We start from the raw sequence: 17,503 nt of genomic DNA, 5'->3' as shown, positions 1-17,503 counted from the left end.
CTAGTTGCCCTATTCTTTTTGCTTACTTAAAAGAGCACTAGAACTTCAAATTTTATTTACGATCTTTTTCTTAGTAAAAGAAATACATAACTTACGATTAACTTGCATAACAAACTTCTATATTCACGTGTTTTTTTTATGTATATGAGGTACCACCTCGTAAATACCTCGGTCTTACACTAAAGTTACAATTTTGTTCCAATTCTTTAAGAATGACCCCTGAAACAGAAATACCGTTTAATCAATAGCTATTTTGAAATAGCTGAAGATACTTCAGCTTAAAGAGCGAGGCATTGAGGATGGAACCAACCTCCTAAAATACGTAATAATTTCTACCGTTTTAAGTGCTAATGTTGCTCCCTACTTTCAGCTGAAAAAACCTCGTTTTTTATTTAATTTCATTTGTTTTTTTTAATAATGTGGGAAGACCAGCACTCCTTTCATGGAAACTCTCTCCCTCCAAGATAAATTCCTCCATGAAAAGATCCTCCCACGTCACCCGATCTTAACAGCCCCCTCATAACCACCCGAAAAAATCACCCCTGAAAACTTCTGTATACTTTTCAATAACCAATACTATATGTAAATAATGGGCAAAGCTCCTAACTTACAGCCCTACCCCCGGTGACTGTGGGAATATTTTATTCTCTTCAGTTTGAATGAGCTTATAGTCTCATTTCATTCTTTTCGCCAGTCCTGGTTGAACTTCGTTGAAGTATGGATGGCTATTTTTAAAAAAAGTCTTAGGGCTATTTTCAAACTGCGACGTCAGCACCCCGCAAATTGAGCTAAAAATTGAATCGAAGTTTTTAATTTCTGATGAGATTGAAAATTTCAATGAACGTTTCTTGGATGTATATATATATGTATATATATATATATATATATATATATATATATATATATATATATATATATATATATATATATATATATATATATATATATATATATATATGTATATATGTATATATATGTGTATGTATATATATATATATATATATATATATATATATATATATATATATATATATATATATATATATATATATATATATATACATATATATATATATATATATATATATATATATATATATATATATATATATATATATATATATATATATATATATATATATATTGCCCAATAATTAAAATCTTAAACAAATGTTTTTTACATGGGTTTTTTACACTTTCAAACTTACACTTTACAAATGTTTTTTACACTTTCAAACTGCGACGTCAGCACTCTGCAAATTGAGCTAAAAATTGAACCGAAGTTTTTATTTTCTGATAAGATTGAAAATTTCAGTGAACGTTTCTTGGATCGAGGCGATGTCACATCTTTTTATCGAAAAGCGGGAGGGTGTAAGCTGGTTCAAGAATAGGCTGAACAGATTTCTTCTCTGATAGGTTTGACATGTACGCTTATAAAACCCCTGGACGGGGGTATTTTAATTTAAAAAGATAGTTTGGGGGAAGTGCCCCTGGAAATGGTATCTGACAAACAGCCAATGAATTTTATTCATTTTGTTTAAAATTTAGGTTCTTAAGTATTTGGGCCAAGGGGTCGCAAAAGCAGTGAAGAAATTTTACCCGAAGAGAAAAAATCGTCTGTCGTTGCAAAATATTCACCAGCGGGGTTCAGTTGCTGTAATGCAGCAATCTTCAACATAGGTTTCAGCATAACTGCAAATCTTATTCCGATGATTTTCCACAGTTTCTAATATTAGGATATTCGAATATGCTGAATCTGATGATAATATTTTTCTTAAGATTTCCCGAAGCTTTAAGGGGAGGAGTCCCCTCTTGGGGTAATTTTCTCAGGCTAGCAGTTTTCGATGGCATGAACTTTATATATTTCGAATCAGCATAAAAATTTGATTCTTTTATGTGTCTTTTGTCATGAATTGAATAAAAAAACACAGATTTTTTTAGCTGAAAGTCAGGAGTGACATTAAAACTTATAACGAACAGAAATTAATCCGTAAATGAAATGAGTTGTCCCCACCGCAATCCCTCGCTCTTTACGCTAAAGCTTTTAATTGTTTTAAAAAGTAGAATTGTGGCAAAGATTCAAACCTTAGCGTAAAGAGCGAGGGATTGCGGAGGGGACAACTCATTTCATATACGGGTTAATTTTTGTTCGTTTTAAGTTTTAATGTCGCTCCTTACTTTCAGCGAAAAAAAATAGTTTTTTTTTATTTAATTTTTGAACGTTTTTGAATTAATGCATGTTTGGGTTTGGCTCTCCACACATAAATTATTAAAATGAAATTTGTATATTAATTCTTTTTTTTTGGCCAAATGGCCAAAAAAGGGTCGGAGAAGGAGGCCTAGCTGCCCTCCAATTTTTCGGTTACTTAAAAAGGCAACTAGAACTTTTAATTTTTAACGAACGTTTTTATTAGTAAGAAATATACGTAACTTAAGAATTAACTTACGTAACAAAATTTCATAATCTTATATTTTTATTATGTATACGAGGGGGTTTTTACCCTCGTTAATACCTCGCTCTTTACACTAACTCCTAAGTTTTTTCCCAATTCCTTAAGAATGACCCCTGAATCAGAAATGGCGTAGAATAAATAGTTGAAATTACTAAAAATACTTTAGCATAAGGAGCAAGGTATTTATCTCCTCCTAAATACCTCGCCCTTTATGCTAAAGTAGTTTTAGAACCCCTAATATGCGTAATAATCTCTGTTCGTTTTAAGTTTCATTGCTACTTCTTCCTTTCATTTGAAAAAAACGTTTTCATGTTTATTTTTCATTGTTTTCTTATAGTAATGCTAGAGAATCCTGCACCCTTGTCATTGAATTTTTCTTCCCCCATGACAGGTTCCTCCAAGAAAAGATCCTCCAACATAGCCCCCTTTCCTCAGCCCCATCCCTGAACAAAATAAAATACCCCTGAAAACGTCTGTACGCTTCCCAATAACCATTACTATATGTAAACACTGGTCAAAGTTTGTAACTTGCAGCCCCTCCCCCAGGGATTGTGGGGGAGTAAGTCATCCCTAAAGACATACTTATTATGGTTTTCGACTATGCTGAACAAAGCGGCTATCTAAAAATTTTGATCCGTTGACTTTGGGAAAAAAATGTGCGTGGGAGGGGGCCTAGATGCCCTCCAATTTTTTGGTCACTTAAAAAGGGCACTAGAACTTTTCATTTCCGTTAGAATGAGCCCTCTTGCGACATTCTAGGACCACTTGGTCGATACGATGACCCCTGGGGAAAAGAAAAGAAAAGAAAAAAAAAACAAACAAACAAATAAACACGCACCCGTGATTTGTCTTCTGGCAAAAAATACAAAATTCCATATTTTTGTAGATAGGAGCTTGAAACTTCTTCAGTAGTGTTCTCTGATACGCTGAATCTGATGGTGTCATTTTCGTTAAGATCCTACTACTTTTAGGGGGTGTTTCACCCTATTTTTCAAATAAGGCAAATTTTCTCAGGCTCGTAACTTTTGATGGGTAAGACTAAACTTGATGAAACTTATATATTTAAAATCAGCATTAAAATGCAATTCTTTTGGTGTAGCTATTGATATCAAAATTCAATTTTTTAGAGTTTCGGTTACTATTGAGCCGGGTTGCTCCTTACTATAGTTCGTTACCACGAACTGTTTGAAACTTTGTTTTTTACTGTTTCTGTTATTATTTAGTTGCATCGACCCCTACTTGCAGTTCTTTACCTGGAACCGTTTGATAACTTTTAAGACTGATTATATCAGCTAGCCAACAAAATCACCAAAAATTACACTACTAGTTGAGCTAATACTTTTCAAGCAAAATTGTCTATTATCAAATAAAAAACAAGTGTCTTACAAGTTAGTGTGTCATGCCAGAAACCGAACCCTACTAATTTTCTCATTTTCTTTTATTATTATCGTCACCAAATCTTATCAGCAAGATTATAATCAAAATGACAGCAAAGTTTAAACGATGAAGAGAGCATTTGTTTTTCGCTGTTATCTTTTCCACAATTTGTTTTCTGTCAGTTGCATTGGAGCTGATTGAGTTGAATGTTCAGGAACAAAGCTTTCTAATTGGTGTTGTTATTGGGTAAGATATCAGATTCCAAAAGATTGTTAAGATAATCAGTTTAAGCCGTGACTTCATTCTGTTTTTTCAAGCAAAGTCGTTCGTACTTTTTCAGGCAAGCCCAATCTCCATTGGTACTTCCTAGGGCTCAAAAAGGTAAATCAGGAGCATTTGAAGTTTTTTTTCAAAAAAGTATATTTTTCGATGAATAAGAAAAATTTTTATTCGGCCAAGTTCAGCTGAAAAAGGGATAATGAAGAAAAGGTTTCAGGGAGACTGTGACTTGTATAGTACCAAATCTGATTTGACATTGTTAACGACCAAAATAGTACAGGAAGATTTTTCCTCTTGAAACAAAACACGGTAGTTGTCTACATAATGGTACATCCTTGAGAAGTTAAATTAGGTTAATCCAAATGAAATATACCGAAATATGATGAAATAAAAAGACAAAAACAGACAACACAGAATGTAACGAGAAATAAGATTAAAATTAAAAGAACTCAAAACTTAAAAGTCTCCTTGAAAAGAAAGTGTATTTTTCTAAAGGAAATGTTCATAGTATATCTTTAGAACGCTTGAAGTGTTTCACATCGAAATTTCTAAGAAGATGATGTTTTTCTTTTTTCAAGTCGATCAAATTCCAAGTTAATAAAATTTCACACCTTACAAATCAATAGTTGTGTTGGCTAAAACCAGTGATAAAATTTTCTGTTTCAAGGATTGGAATTGGGAGAAAGAAGAAGGGGTTGTGTCATATTCATAATTTCACTTTGAAATGAATATTTTTGTTTCTATTTTATTTTATTCTGTTGTTTTTTTCTTATTGTAGAACATCACATTGAATACGATGAAAAATAAAACATAAGATGGAAAAATTGTATTGATAACCGGAATTCACACTGACATACAATTTTCTATCCAATTTTCTTTACATATTCAAGCAATTTATAAGTACATTTTGCCTTGATACCTGTAATCTTGGTAACACCAACATGTGATCATAGTTAGAAACACTTTGCAATATATTTTATTGAGTAGATTGCCATTTTAGTTTTTTTTAATGCAATTCTTAAAAGAAACGTTACTTTTATAGGATTTTTATTCTCCTGTTTAGCGATCAGCAAGGCTTATGTTTATTTCACTAGCAAAGTTAGAAGCAGGAATGCTCACTTAATTTTTCATGGAAAGGATGGATTTAAGTTTTCATAAAAGTTTGAACCGTATCATATTTTAAAAAGGCGTTGTCTCTTCCATACTGCCTTGATAACATAGCCTGCAGAAGATAATGGCTCCATCAAAACAAAAGAGGGGTGTGTATTCACTGAATGATATTAGATTTGTCATAAGAGTAAAAGAACGGGTTAAAGCGTTTTCTCCTTCGAAATTATCCCCTTGAAAAATATCCCGGTACTTGTCTATTATTTAGAAAACACTCAATAAGTGAAGTTAGGTTCTTTCGTGAAACAAACTACGATGTCAGGTTAGGTTAGTCTTATAAAGTCATGTTGTGTCCATTGACGCACTGTTTTGTTGTGGGTAACAACCCCTTATCCTGGAAAAATATAACTGTCTCTTTTTCAATCTTTGGCAAATCTTAATTTCAAAATCAATGTTCAAACACTATCTTCTATCTCTATCCGTAGCAAACTAAATTTAGTTTCGTCTTTGTGGAAATGAAACAAAATTTTCTCAGCGAAACTCTTGAGTGTGTTCTGAATTGAATTTAATCAATTGAATAAAGAACAAGTGCCAAATATTTAATTTAAATGTACCTATATCGTAGTTTGTTTCCCGAAAGGAGTTCAGTGATCTTCAACTTCACTTATGGAGTATGTTCTAAATATTACGCATGTACCGATATCTCCCCGTGTTGCTGGTTGGACTGAAGGAAATTTTTACAGGTGAAAAAGGACTAGAACTCTTTAAACCTCTAAAATGAGATTCTCTGTTATATACCTCAAAGGGTGGACTTGGCTGCCAAATTATCCCAAGTCTCATTGAACCTTCGCCAACATACAGAATTAGTTCTGAGTGGGAAACAAGAGGAATGAAGTTGATATATATTTCCCAGGGACATAGCCAGGACTAGATTAGAGAGATAGGCTTTCCACTTTCTATTCAAATTCTCGAGTATATTTTTTTTTATAAATTGATCATGGCTGTAGTAATAGCTGCAACGTAACAAAGAGCAAATCGTAGCATATAGGAACCAAAACTTTAAAAAGATGTTTAGAAAAACTGTCTAGGCTGAAAAATTGGGACCAGTGTTTTCTCTTCATGAAAAATATCCCCCCACCCCACAGGATATCCATCTCCACCAAAAATCCCAGATTAAAATTGTCCCCCCCCCCCCCCATATAAAGTAAAGCAGCTCAGAGAAATCACAGAATGAGTAGCTCAAAATGTTGATTAGATGCTTTGAGGTATCTGATAACCTCGTGCCCCTCTCTTTCCGTTTTTTTTTGAAATCTCGAAATTTGCCAATATATTTTTCAGTCGTCTGAATTAATTCCGTATTACATGTTATAAAATCATTATAATAACTAGGAACTCCAAAAAGATATATGTTTTCTATTTATCCACCCCCCCCCTTTGAATAATCCAATTAATCTTACAAATTTGAGTGGGTCTCTAATCTCTTATTTTATGTATGATACGAAATCAAATCATGAAGAAATTTTTGGATCCAAAGAATTTTCCTTTTTTGACCAAATGAGAAAATTTTCAATGGCATTATAACAATTCCAAGTACTAACTGATGTCCTTTTGAAAAAATTAAGAACAATTACAATTACTATCATAAGACCGGTTCGGTGAATGGATACATTTGTGACTAATAAATCTCTTCAATTTAGTGCTGCTTCTTACTTTGAGCTTGAAAAAGTATTTTTTGATTTAATTCCAACAAAGTTGAACATGTCAATCTTCTAACTTGTGTTCTACCCCATGATGTTGCCCATACTTGTAGAATACTGAAAAACTGAGTATGGTGGTTCAGTTGCTTGAGGGCTCATGGACAGCTTTCAACCCAGTCGATAATTTGCTACAATGGAAAAAAAAAACAATAGGAAAGAGTTATTTGGCACTTTTGACGACGTCGGAAGAGCCATGAGTTCTAGCAAAATTCTAAGAATCAATAGATTAATTTAAAAGGAAAATCTGAGGCTTAATGCCGGTTAGGATTTAAAATAAGAGCTCTGAGACACGAGGTCATTCTACATATCAAAATTCGTTAAGATCCGATCCCCGAGTCGTCAGTTAAATATTCATCAGTTTTTCTAATTTTTCCTCTCACTTCAGCCCCCAAGATGGTTGAATCGGGGAAAATTATTTTATCAAGTCAATTTGTGCAGGTTGCTGAAATGCATACCAATTTCCATTAACCTAGCACGTCCAGAAGCACCGAATATCAAATTTCATTAATATCCGAACACCCAATTGTAAGATAAAAATACCTCATTTCTTGCAATTTTTTCTCTCCCTCCAGCCCCAAGATGGTTTTATCGGGGAAGTGACTGTTATCAAGTCAATTTTTGCAGGTCTCTGACACAGGTCCCTGACAAGTCTACCAATTTTCATCGTCCTAGCACGTCCAGAAGCACCGAACTCACCAAAGCACTGGATATCCCACTATTCCCCCAAAGAGAGTGGATCTGGTCCATTTTTGTCACTCACGTATCTAGAGCTTGTGGTTATTCTTCCCATCAAGTTTCATCCTGATCTCTTCAACCTAAGCGTTTTCCGAGATTTTTGGTTTCCAAGATTTTGTCTCCCCTTCCAACCCCCTATGTTCCCAGATACAATTTGAATTGAAAAGAGAGTTCTGACGCATAACATTTTTCTACATATCCAGTTTCATTAAGATCTGATCACTCATTCGTACGATAAAGATGCCTCAATTTTCACGTTTTCTAAGATTTCTGGTTTCCCCCTACAAATCCCCCAGTATTACTGCATCTGGTTAGTATTTAAAATAAGATCTCTGAACCATAGGATCCTTCTAAATATCAAATTTCATTAAGATCTGACCAACCGTTCGTAAGTTACAATTACCTCATTTTGTCTAAATTTTCTGAATTAATCCCCCCCAACTCCCCCAAAGAGAGCCAATGCTGTCTGGCAATTTCAATCACGTATCTAGGACATGTGCTCATTCTTTAAACCATGTATCATCTTGATCTTTCTACTCTAAGTCTTTTCAAAGATTTCCAGTTTCCTCCTCTGACTCCCCTAGTGTCACCAGATCCGATCAGCTCTGAGACATGAGGTCCTTCTGAATATCAAATTACATTCAGAATTTATTGCTTTTTCGTAAGTTAAAAAAAGCCTACTTTTTTAATTTTTCCGAATTACCGAATGAGGCCCCCCCCCCATCTCACCAAAAGAGAACATATCTGGTCTGGTTATATAAATCATTTATATAGGACTTTTTTCAAGATTACCGGTCCCCACTTCAACTCCCCCAATGAGTCTGGATCCGGTAGAGATTTAAAATAAGAGATCTGAGTTAAATATACCTCTGGTTTCTATTTTCAGAATCAACCCTCCCTCAAACTCCCCAAAGAGAGTGGATCCGTTCCAGTTATGTCAATCACATATCTAGGACTTGTGCTTATTTTTCCCATAACATTTCATCCCAATCCCGCCATTCTTAGCGTTTCCTGAGACTTCAGGTTCCCCCTCCAACTAAAAACGTTTACTTTTGAATTAAAATGGAATAGTTGTGTTGAGGTTCTTTCAGGTTCATCATTCTCGGTTTTTCCAATATTTGTTTATAAATGGTTATAGGGACATTCAAGCTCCAACTATTTTGTATTCTATAAATTTAGTCTTCTTATGAACATTCGATATATTAAAATTATTTGTAAGACTCAGAGTCAGCTGACCGTGTTAGAGACAAAGAGCTCATAGCAACATCTCCCAACATACTTGTTAACATTGAAATCTGTTAACTTGTAAAAGATGGTAGATCAAACAGTTCGTGGTAACGAACTGTAGTTAGGAGCAACCCGGCTCAATAGTAAACAAAACTCTAAATAACAGAATTCTGATGCTAAAATATACATGAAAAGAATTGGATTTTCATACTAATTTTAAATATATAAGTTTCATCAAATTTGGTCTTTTTCATCAAAAGTTACGAGCCTGAGAAAAATTTGTCTTATTTTAGAAAATAGAGGAAAACACCCTCTAAAAGTCAAAAAAACTTAACGAAAATCTCACCATCGCGTTCGGCGTATCAGAGAATCCTATAGCAAAATTTTCAAGCTCCTATCTACAAAAGTGTGGAATTTCGTATTTTTTGCCAGAAGACAAATCACGGGTGCGTGTTTATTTGTTTGTTTTTGTTTGTTTTTTCTTTTCCCCAGGGGTCATCTTATCGTCCAAGCGGTCCTAGAATGTTGCAAGAGGGCTCATTCTAAAGGAAATGAAAATTTCTAGTGCGCTTTTTAAGTGACCAAAAAAATTGGAGGGCAACTAGGCTCCCTCCCACGCTCATTTTTTCTCCAAATTAAACAGATCAAAATTTTGAGATAGCCATTTTGTTCCACATAGTCAAAATCCATAATAACTATGTCTTTAAAAATGACTTACTCACTCACAGTCCCTGGGGGAGGGGCTGCAAGTTACAAACTTCGACCAGTGCTTACATATAATAATGGTTATTAGGAGGTGTACAGTCGTTTTCAGGGGATTTTTTTCGGTTTTGGGGATGGAGTTGAGGGGAGGGGGCTATGTGGGAGGAACTTTCCCTGGAGAAATATGTACTGGGGGAAGAAAAATTCAATGAAAAGGGTGCAGGATTTTCTAAAATTACAATAAGAAAAACAATGAAAAAATAAACATGGAAAAGTTTTTTCAATTGAAAGTAAGGAGTAGCATTGAAACTTAAAACGAACAGAGATTATACCTATATGACGGGTTCTAAAAATATTTTAGCATAAAGAGCGAGGTATTTAGGAGGAGATAAATACCTCGCTCTTTATGCTATATTATTTTTAGTAATTTCAACTATTTATTCTACGGTCTTTCTGATTCATGGGTCATTCTTAAAGAATCGGCACAAAGCTTACGATTTAGTGTAAAGAGCGAGGTATTAACGAGGGTAGAAACCCCCTCATATACATAATAAAAATTTAAGAATATAAAAGTTTGTTACGTAAGTTAATTCTTAAGTTACGTATAGTTTTTACTAATAAAAAAATTCGTTAAAAATTAAAATTTATAGTTGCCTTTTTGTGTAACCGAAAAATTGCATGGCAACTAGGCTTCCTTCCCCATCCCTAATTTCTCAAAATCGTCTGATCGGAACTAAGAGAAAGCCATTTAGCCAAAAAAGGAATTAAAATGTAAAGTTCATTTAATAATTTATGTGTGGAGAGCCAAAATCAAACGTGCATTAATTCAAAAACGTTCAGAAATAACATAAGAAAAACTAGTTTTTCTAACTGAAAGTAAGGAGCGACATTAGAACTTAAAACGAACAGAAATTACTCCGTATTTGAAATGGCTTGTCCCCTCTTCAATCCTTCGCTCTTTACGCTAAAATTTGACTCTTTACCACAATTCTGCGTTTTAAAACAATTAAAAGCTTTAGCATAAAGAGCGAGGGATTTTGGAAGGGACAACCCATTTCATATACGGAGTAATTTCTGTTCGTTTTAAGTTTTAATGTCGCTCCTTACTTTCAGGTAGAAAAAAACCAGTTTTTTATGTTTACGTTTAAAACCGTATGGACGTCAGCAATAGCGTTTAAAACATCCATTAAACATTTTTCCAATTATTTTGTATTCTATGAATTTCATCTTCTTAAGAGCATTCGATATATTAAAATTTTTTGTAAGACTCAAATTCAGCTGACCGTGTTAAATACAAAGAGCTCATAGCAAAATCTCCCAATGTACTTGTTAAAATTGAAATCTGTTAACTTATAAAAAATGGTAGATTACGTTTAAAAACGCATGGACGTCAGCAATAGCGGTTAAAGCATCCATTGAACATTTTCTACGATGGTCTAGTAGTCTGCTAGCCCTGCTAACTTTGCAATAGCCTAGTGGTGAGCAGATTATTTGTGAAACTTTCTTAGAGGTCTCAGAGGGGAGCATACAATATGGGCTCTTAAGCTATTTTTTACTAAGCTAAAGAGCTAATCGTTTTGTAGGTACCGTTTTATCCTTCCTTGTTTTTTGACTTAAGAAGTGCCCACACAACTACCATTTTTTTTTGCTATATTTTACTTATGGATGTTATAATTCATAATAATTAAAAAAAAAAAAAAAAAAAAAAAAACACATAGCTCTGAGTAATATCTTTCAACAGAGCCATTAAACATCTCTTTAAGAAGTTTTTCTAGCCAACTGACCCCAACTTTACTACTTGTGACTTGGCACCAAAAGTACCACTCTAAGTTCAATTTTGCAGTAGCATATGGCGAAATTAATAAAAAGAATGTATAATTCACAGAAAAATGTCAAAATCTAGATAATGTTGATATTCACCGGTGAATGTCCGAGATTCCTTTGGATTCAATTAGCTTTGAAAGTAGGCCTTTTTAATCTTATGAAAGAAAAGCTAAGGTTAGGATAGATTATGTTAGTTTAGGTTAGGCTAAATTTGGTTATAGATAGCAGAAATTGGTTAAAAGCCTTGCATAAGCAACTTAACCTAACTTCCCTTATTATATCCTAACTAAACATAATACAACCGAACCTAATGTGTTATTATCAAACCTAGCATCAAATTGAACAAGTTGACTGGGAACACTGATAAATCCAAGGAGAAAAAAAAAGATATTTTGGACATTCACCAATCTTCGGACATTCATGGTAATATATACATAAGCAATATATTTTATATAAGCTATTAAACATCTATTTACGATGTTATTTTAGCTCATTGTCATTTTTAATGTCATTGTTTATGTCATTTTTACCACTTTTAGTGGAGTCAGACTTTTTTGAAAACAGCAAACATTTCTTTTCGCAGCAAACTTTTACTTTTGAACCTATAAAAAAGTTACCATTCCTGAATCAGGAATGAGTCAGATAGAATGAATCAGTCAGATAGCAATGTGTTCTGAATAGAAACATTCTATACAGATTAAACTTTGATTCTAATGGGTTGCAGCTCACTCTTTACTAGGTTGCAGATACGGCTGCATCCATGAAAAAAATAAATCATAGGACGTTGTAGCCTTTTTAGGCATATAGATGGGCCACGGGTCCCTTGTGTAATTAGAAAGCTTTTTAAATAGGTATTGACATCTTTGGTGGACAAAATATTGATTGAAATATGAAACATATTGGAAATAAAAAGAAGGACCAGACAATCAAAAGAATTCTGGTGGGTGGGAGGGGAACCAAAGGGGCTATTAATTGTGTCAGTTGTTCAAATTTTATTTCTAATATTCGTTTACTTTGTTAGACTGAAACTTTGGGCTCTGTTTCTCAATTTTTTCCAACTCAGGGAGACAATTCACTATCATTTGTAACTCTTAAAAGGGAACTCGAACTTAAAATTCAAGTCAAATGATTATCCTTTAGAGCTCACACTGCCAACCCACCGTAAAAACCGTGGGTGCCCTGGTGTATAACTTACAAACCTTTTCCCCAGACTCTGTGGGACTGTGTCAGCCTCTAAGACCATGTATGTAATCTTTGATGGCTTTTGAACATTTGGGAAGCTAAAAATTTCCATCGGATGCATTTTGGAGAAATATTCCATGATTGCGGGGGTGGTTCTAGTTGTATTCTGATCACTTTTACTCTTAAAAGGGGATTAGAACATCTGATTTTCAACCCAATGATCCCCCTCCAAAGTTTATACGTTCACCCTTTTCATAAGAACCATACATGCTCCGGGGCGTAACTTATAACCCTTGCTCGGAGGGCAAGGGTTCTACCTTTCATCTACGCTGAACAAAATGTTTATCTCAACATTTTGGTTCGATTTATTTGGGAAAATGATGGACATTGTGAGGAGGGGATTGTTAGCCCTCCAATCACTTTTGACTATCAAAAGGGCACTAAATATAGCAATCTCCAATCGAATGGACCCTCTCCACAGTTTCTACAACACTACTTCTTTATGTTTTGCCTTGGTCAAAACCAAAAAAAGAGAAAAAAATTGTCCCCATAGCTCTTTAATTAGGCAGCGCAATTTTGCTGCCTCAGATTCAAACTAATAAGGAAAAATTGGAACACAAAAATTTTGAAACACAAAGTTCAAAGTTTAATTTTCTCAAAAAAATATTTTAGTTTAGTCGGTTAAAATTTGGAAAACATAACTCATTTGTATTTATCTGAGGTAATAAAGGGAAAATTTCAATTGTATTTCGAATCAAACAACAAACAATTGCAAATCTAAATCAAACAACAAAACTAGGAAAATACTAATACTACAGAAAACACGTTAATATTCTTTTATATTTCTCAACATTTTGAGATTTACCTGCTAATCACACTGATTCAACAAAACAATAAAAATGTAGGTTGCAGAATAAAAACTGAAATAAAGATGCAAATTTACTAAATAAGGCCAAAAATATTCTGTTTTCATTTGGAAACTTACTTATATTCCTAGGCCAATATACTCCAAATGCACAAAAAGAAATTTATATGGAGGGGGGATAGGACCCATGGAATAGGCACAGAAAATTCTCAAAAATGGAGCCGATTACCTTGAACATAATATTCTGAGCAAATCCTAAAGACGAAATATCCCTAGTGTTTTTTTTTTGGTTTTTTGTTTCTTCTTATGTTTTTTTTACTTTGCCTTTTTTTAACTATTGACTAGTTTTTTTTATAAAATTTGAAACAATAAACACTATTTAAAACCATCCACCCAAGGAAAGCAGCAAAACACTTAATTAGAGAATGCTGATATCTTTCGACCCTAACCCTTTTAATTACCCTTGGATAGAAATTAAGAATATAAGAAAATTTAAATCAAAAACTAAAAAGGGATAAGAAAAAAAAACTGTCAAAGAATCTAAATGAGCAAAACTCATAACACAAAGATTTCCTTAAAACTTATTCTTAATAAGCTACTATGTTCAATATGGCAATATTTTTACGAATGTCTGGAGCTAAATAGCTACAATATAGAGAAGTCTCAGTTTGTCCAGATGAAGTGTCGAAAAAAAAAACTAAACCATTTTTCATTTGAAAGTTTTGAAACTGAGATCTGTAAATATTTCACTATAACAGTAATTTCAAAGGAAATAAATTTTAGATTCTGGGGATGAGTTCCCAAAAGTTGGTCATAAGACGGCAGAAAGAATTTTTGCCTTTAACATGCTTAAAATTGAAATTTGTTGCTGAACCATGGGGATTCCAGTTACAAAAATTAACTTAAAAAAAAAGCTGACCTCGGAGTTGCACTTTTTTCAAGTATTTGGAACTGGAGGTAGTATATTTGATCAGTCTAGATAAAATGGAAGTAACTAAGTCATGAAATGGAAGTCATGGTAGCAGAGGGGGTATTTAAATTGTATAATTTTAAAAGATGTTAAAGGATATAGAATAGGGGCTGCACCATTTTAGGAGATTTCAGAGGCTATAGTACTTGGAATATTTAAATTGTGCCATCATAGGGGGTCTTTGAGGCGATATAAGTGTGGATATTTATATTATACCATTTTAGGAGATATTAGAGGCTAGAGCACTGGGATATTTAAATTTTTATTGTGTCATTGAAAATTATGCCATTTTAAGAGATGTTATGAGCTGTACACAGAGGCCATTAAAAATTTCAAATACCCTTCAGTACAAAATATTTCAAATTTAGACTATTTAAAATTTAAATACATGACAACAAACAACAATGAGTGATAAAACTAAAAAAAAGCATCAAAAGAGACTGGGGCCAATAGAAAGAAATGATGAAAGACTAAAACAAAACGGATATTCCCCTGTATGTAAACTAGGCGTCCTCAGCACAAGATAAAAGAAAAAACCCTAAACTAAAAATAAAATAAACCACCACCAATAATAATAAATGCAAATGTCGCTACTGATCCACTTAGGGAAAAGAAGCTAATTGAGTTACTTCAACGAGAACATCAAAGCAACTGAGGACGCCTAGTTAGCAGTAAGGCGAAATATCCGCGTTGTTCAAGTCTATCATCTTTTCCCTCTACCGGCCGCGGTCTCATTTGATACTTTTTTTTTTCTAGGACGTCATTGCATATTGAACAGACGAAATTTGAGTCAACATCTCCAACGAATCTGTCAATATTTATCCCCATCTTAATGTCGACTAGTTTCCATGTTCTAATAGCAATAAAATAATATGTCTTGTTTGACCTAGCTAATTTAGATCAAACTGTATAGAGCCTGAATGTGTCTTGGCTGGACGATCTTTACTTCAGCAACAATATTGTAGCTGAAAAATAAAAGTTATTTTACACCAAGTTAACACAAAATATAGTAGCAAAACCATAAAGGACGAACGGGTCAAACCCCAAACAACAAAACAACCATAAAGGAAAATTTGTTCCAGTATATTATCCAAAACAAGAACAAAGCTACCTCCCCTTAAAGGCTTTAAAGGTCCATGTTTGTCGAGCTATTCTGAAAAACAAAAACAAAAATCACGCATTCTGAAACGTATTTTTCAACAACAAGAACAAAAAAAAATCATCTATATTTATATGTGTAGAATTATTTTATGACTTAATTCTATTTCAATTTTAACCATAGAAAATTTAAATGGAAGAGTATGGATTTTTCTTCATATTCAATCTATTGAAGTGATATTTTAAATCAACAAATCAGCAAAATATTTTGTTAATTAAATTCCTATCAAGCTGAAACGAATGTATATAACATGCATAGAGTATCAATTAAAATAACTCAAAGCTAAATTTATTGCTTAAACTGTCATTAAATCATTATTTCTTAAAAATTACATAAAATTTTATTGAGTGATTGAGATTATTTTTTAGTGCTATAAAAATGTGTGATCAAATCAAAAATACTGAAGATATCTGAACAAAAATGTTGCCAGAAAATATTTTCGGACGTCATGAATCTATTCTTTCTATTATTATTATTTATTGGAAAACCTGTCACATAAAAAAAGCAAAAGACAGAGCAATAAATAAAAGAAAAAAACAAAATACACACTGAGCGCGAAGACAAACACTTAAAAAAAACACAAGGAAAACATCTTAAATACTGGGCCAATACCGATGAACAGGGATGGTTCAACTTTTGCACTCAGGAACTTATAGCAAGAAAATAAACCATAAATTAGTAATAAAATTTTAAAATTACGGCACGCCTTAAGGTCATGTTACAGATATACAAAATACAAAGTCTTGAACAAGACGGAGCAAAAGAGATAGAAAAAAAGGAAAACAAGCAAACAAACAACAACAACATAAAAAGAAGCACAGAGTACTGGAATAGTACAGAATACCAGTCATATTCCCTGTTTTTATTGTGTTTAGCTATTAATCTGTGTGTTTATATTAATATATGTGTTGAGCTATTAATCTAGCTACTGAAACACTTGGGTCAGCAGTTTTAAACTGACGGACAATTTTTGAGTTGTTTTGCCAGGAAGGAAGGTGGAGAAAATATTTTGCAAAACGGAAGAAAATTATGAAACTAAAATCTAAGCTAAGGTGTCTGAGTCACCTTAAGAGCTTCTAAAATTTTACTGAAACGGCTCATAGGTTGAATGCGTAAGGTGTTTGGCTAAGAAGACCCTTATATTACAAATAAAAATGATTTTCAAGTCGCTGACTATTGAAGTTTATTGAGCCTTAAATTGACAAAAAAAAGTTTTTGCCTATAATCACTTTTGTTTTTAATAGCTAGAGCCAGAAATGAAACACCTTCCATTTTAAAAAGACAATTAGAAATGTTCATTATTACGTCAAATACAAACCAATAAGTTCTATTTTCTAAATTTTAATTGAGTAAATGAAAATATTTTTGTGAAATATAAACTTTGAAATTTGTGTTTCAAAATTTTTTACGTTGGTAAGTGTGTTCGAGGTGATGTTCATTAGTTGTTTATCATAAGCTAGAATCAGAGGCAACAGTGTGCTGATTTTTTTTTTTTTTTTTTTAAGTAGGGCAATACATAAAGAAAGAATTGTCGTAGAAATTTCGGACAAGAGTCCTTTTGATTTGAAATTGCAATGTCTAGTGCACTTCTGATAATAAAAAGGGATTGAAGGTATGTCGAACCCCTTCTCCTTTGTCCATCATTTCCCCAAATGCATCCAATTAAAAAATTTGAGGTAGAAATTCTCTGTTCTGCGCTAATGAAAAACGAGCAAATGTATCTTTGAAGATGACAACACCTCTCAGCCCTCAGGTCAAGGGTTGCAAGTTATGGACTTGGACATATATGGTTTTTTACTAAATGGTGGTCATATAAACTTTGAATCGGGCTCATTGGATTAGAAATCAAATGTTCTAATGCCTGCT

Source organism: Artemia franciscana, unplaced genomic scaffold (genome assembly GCF_032884065.1).
Source record: "Artemia franciscana unplaced genomic scaffold, ASM3288406v1 Scaffold_1299, whole genome shotgun sequence".
NCBI classification, from domain to species: Eukaryota; Metazoa; Arthropoda; class Branchiopoda; order Anostraca; family Artemiidae; genus Artemia; species Artemia franciscana.
This window is presented reverse-complemented; position numbering follows the sequence as displayed.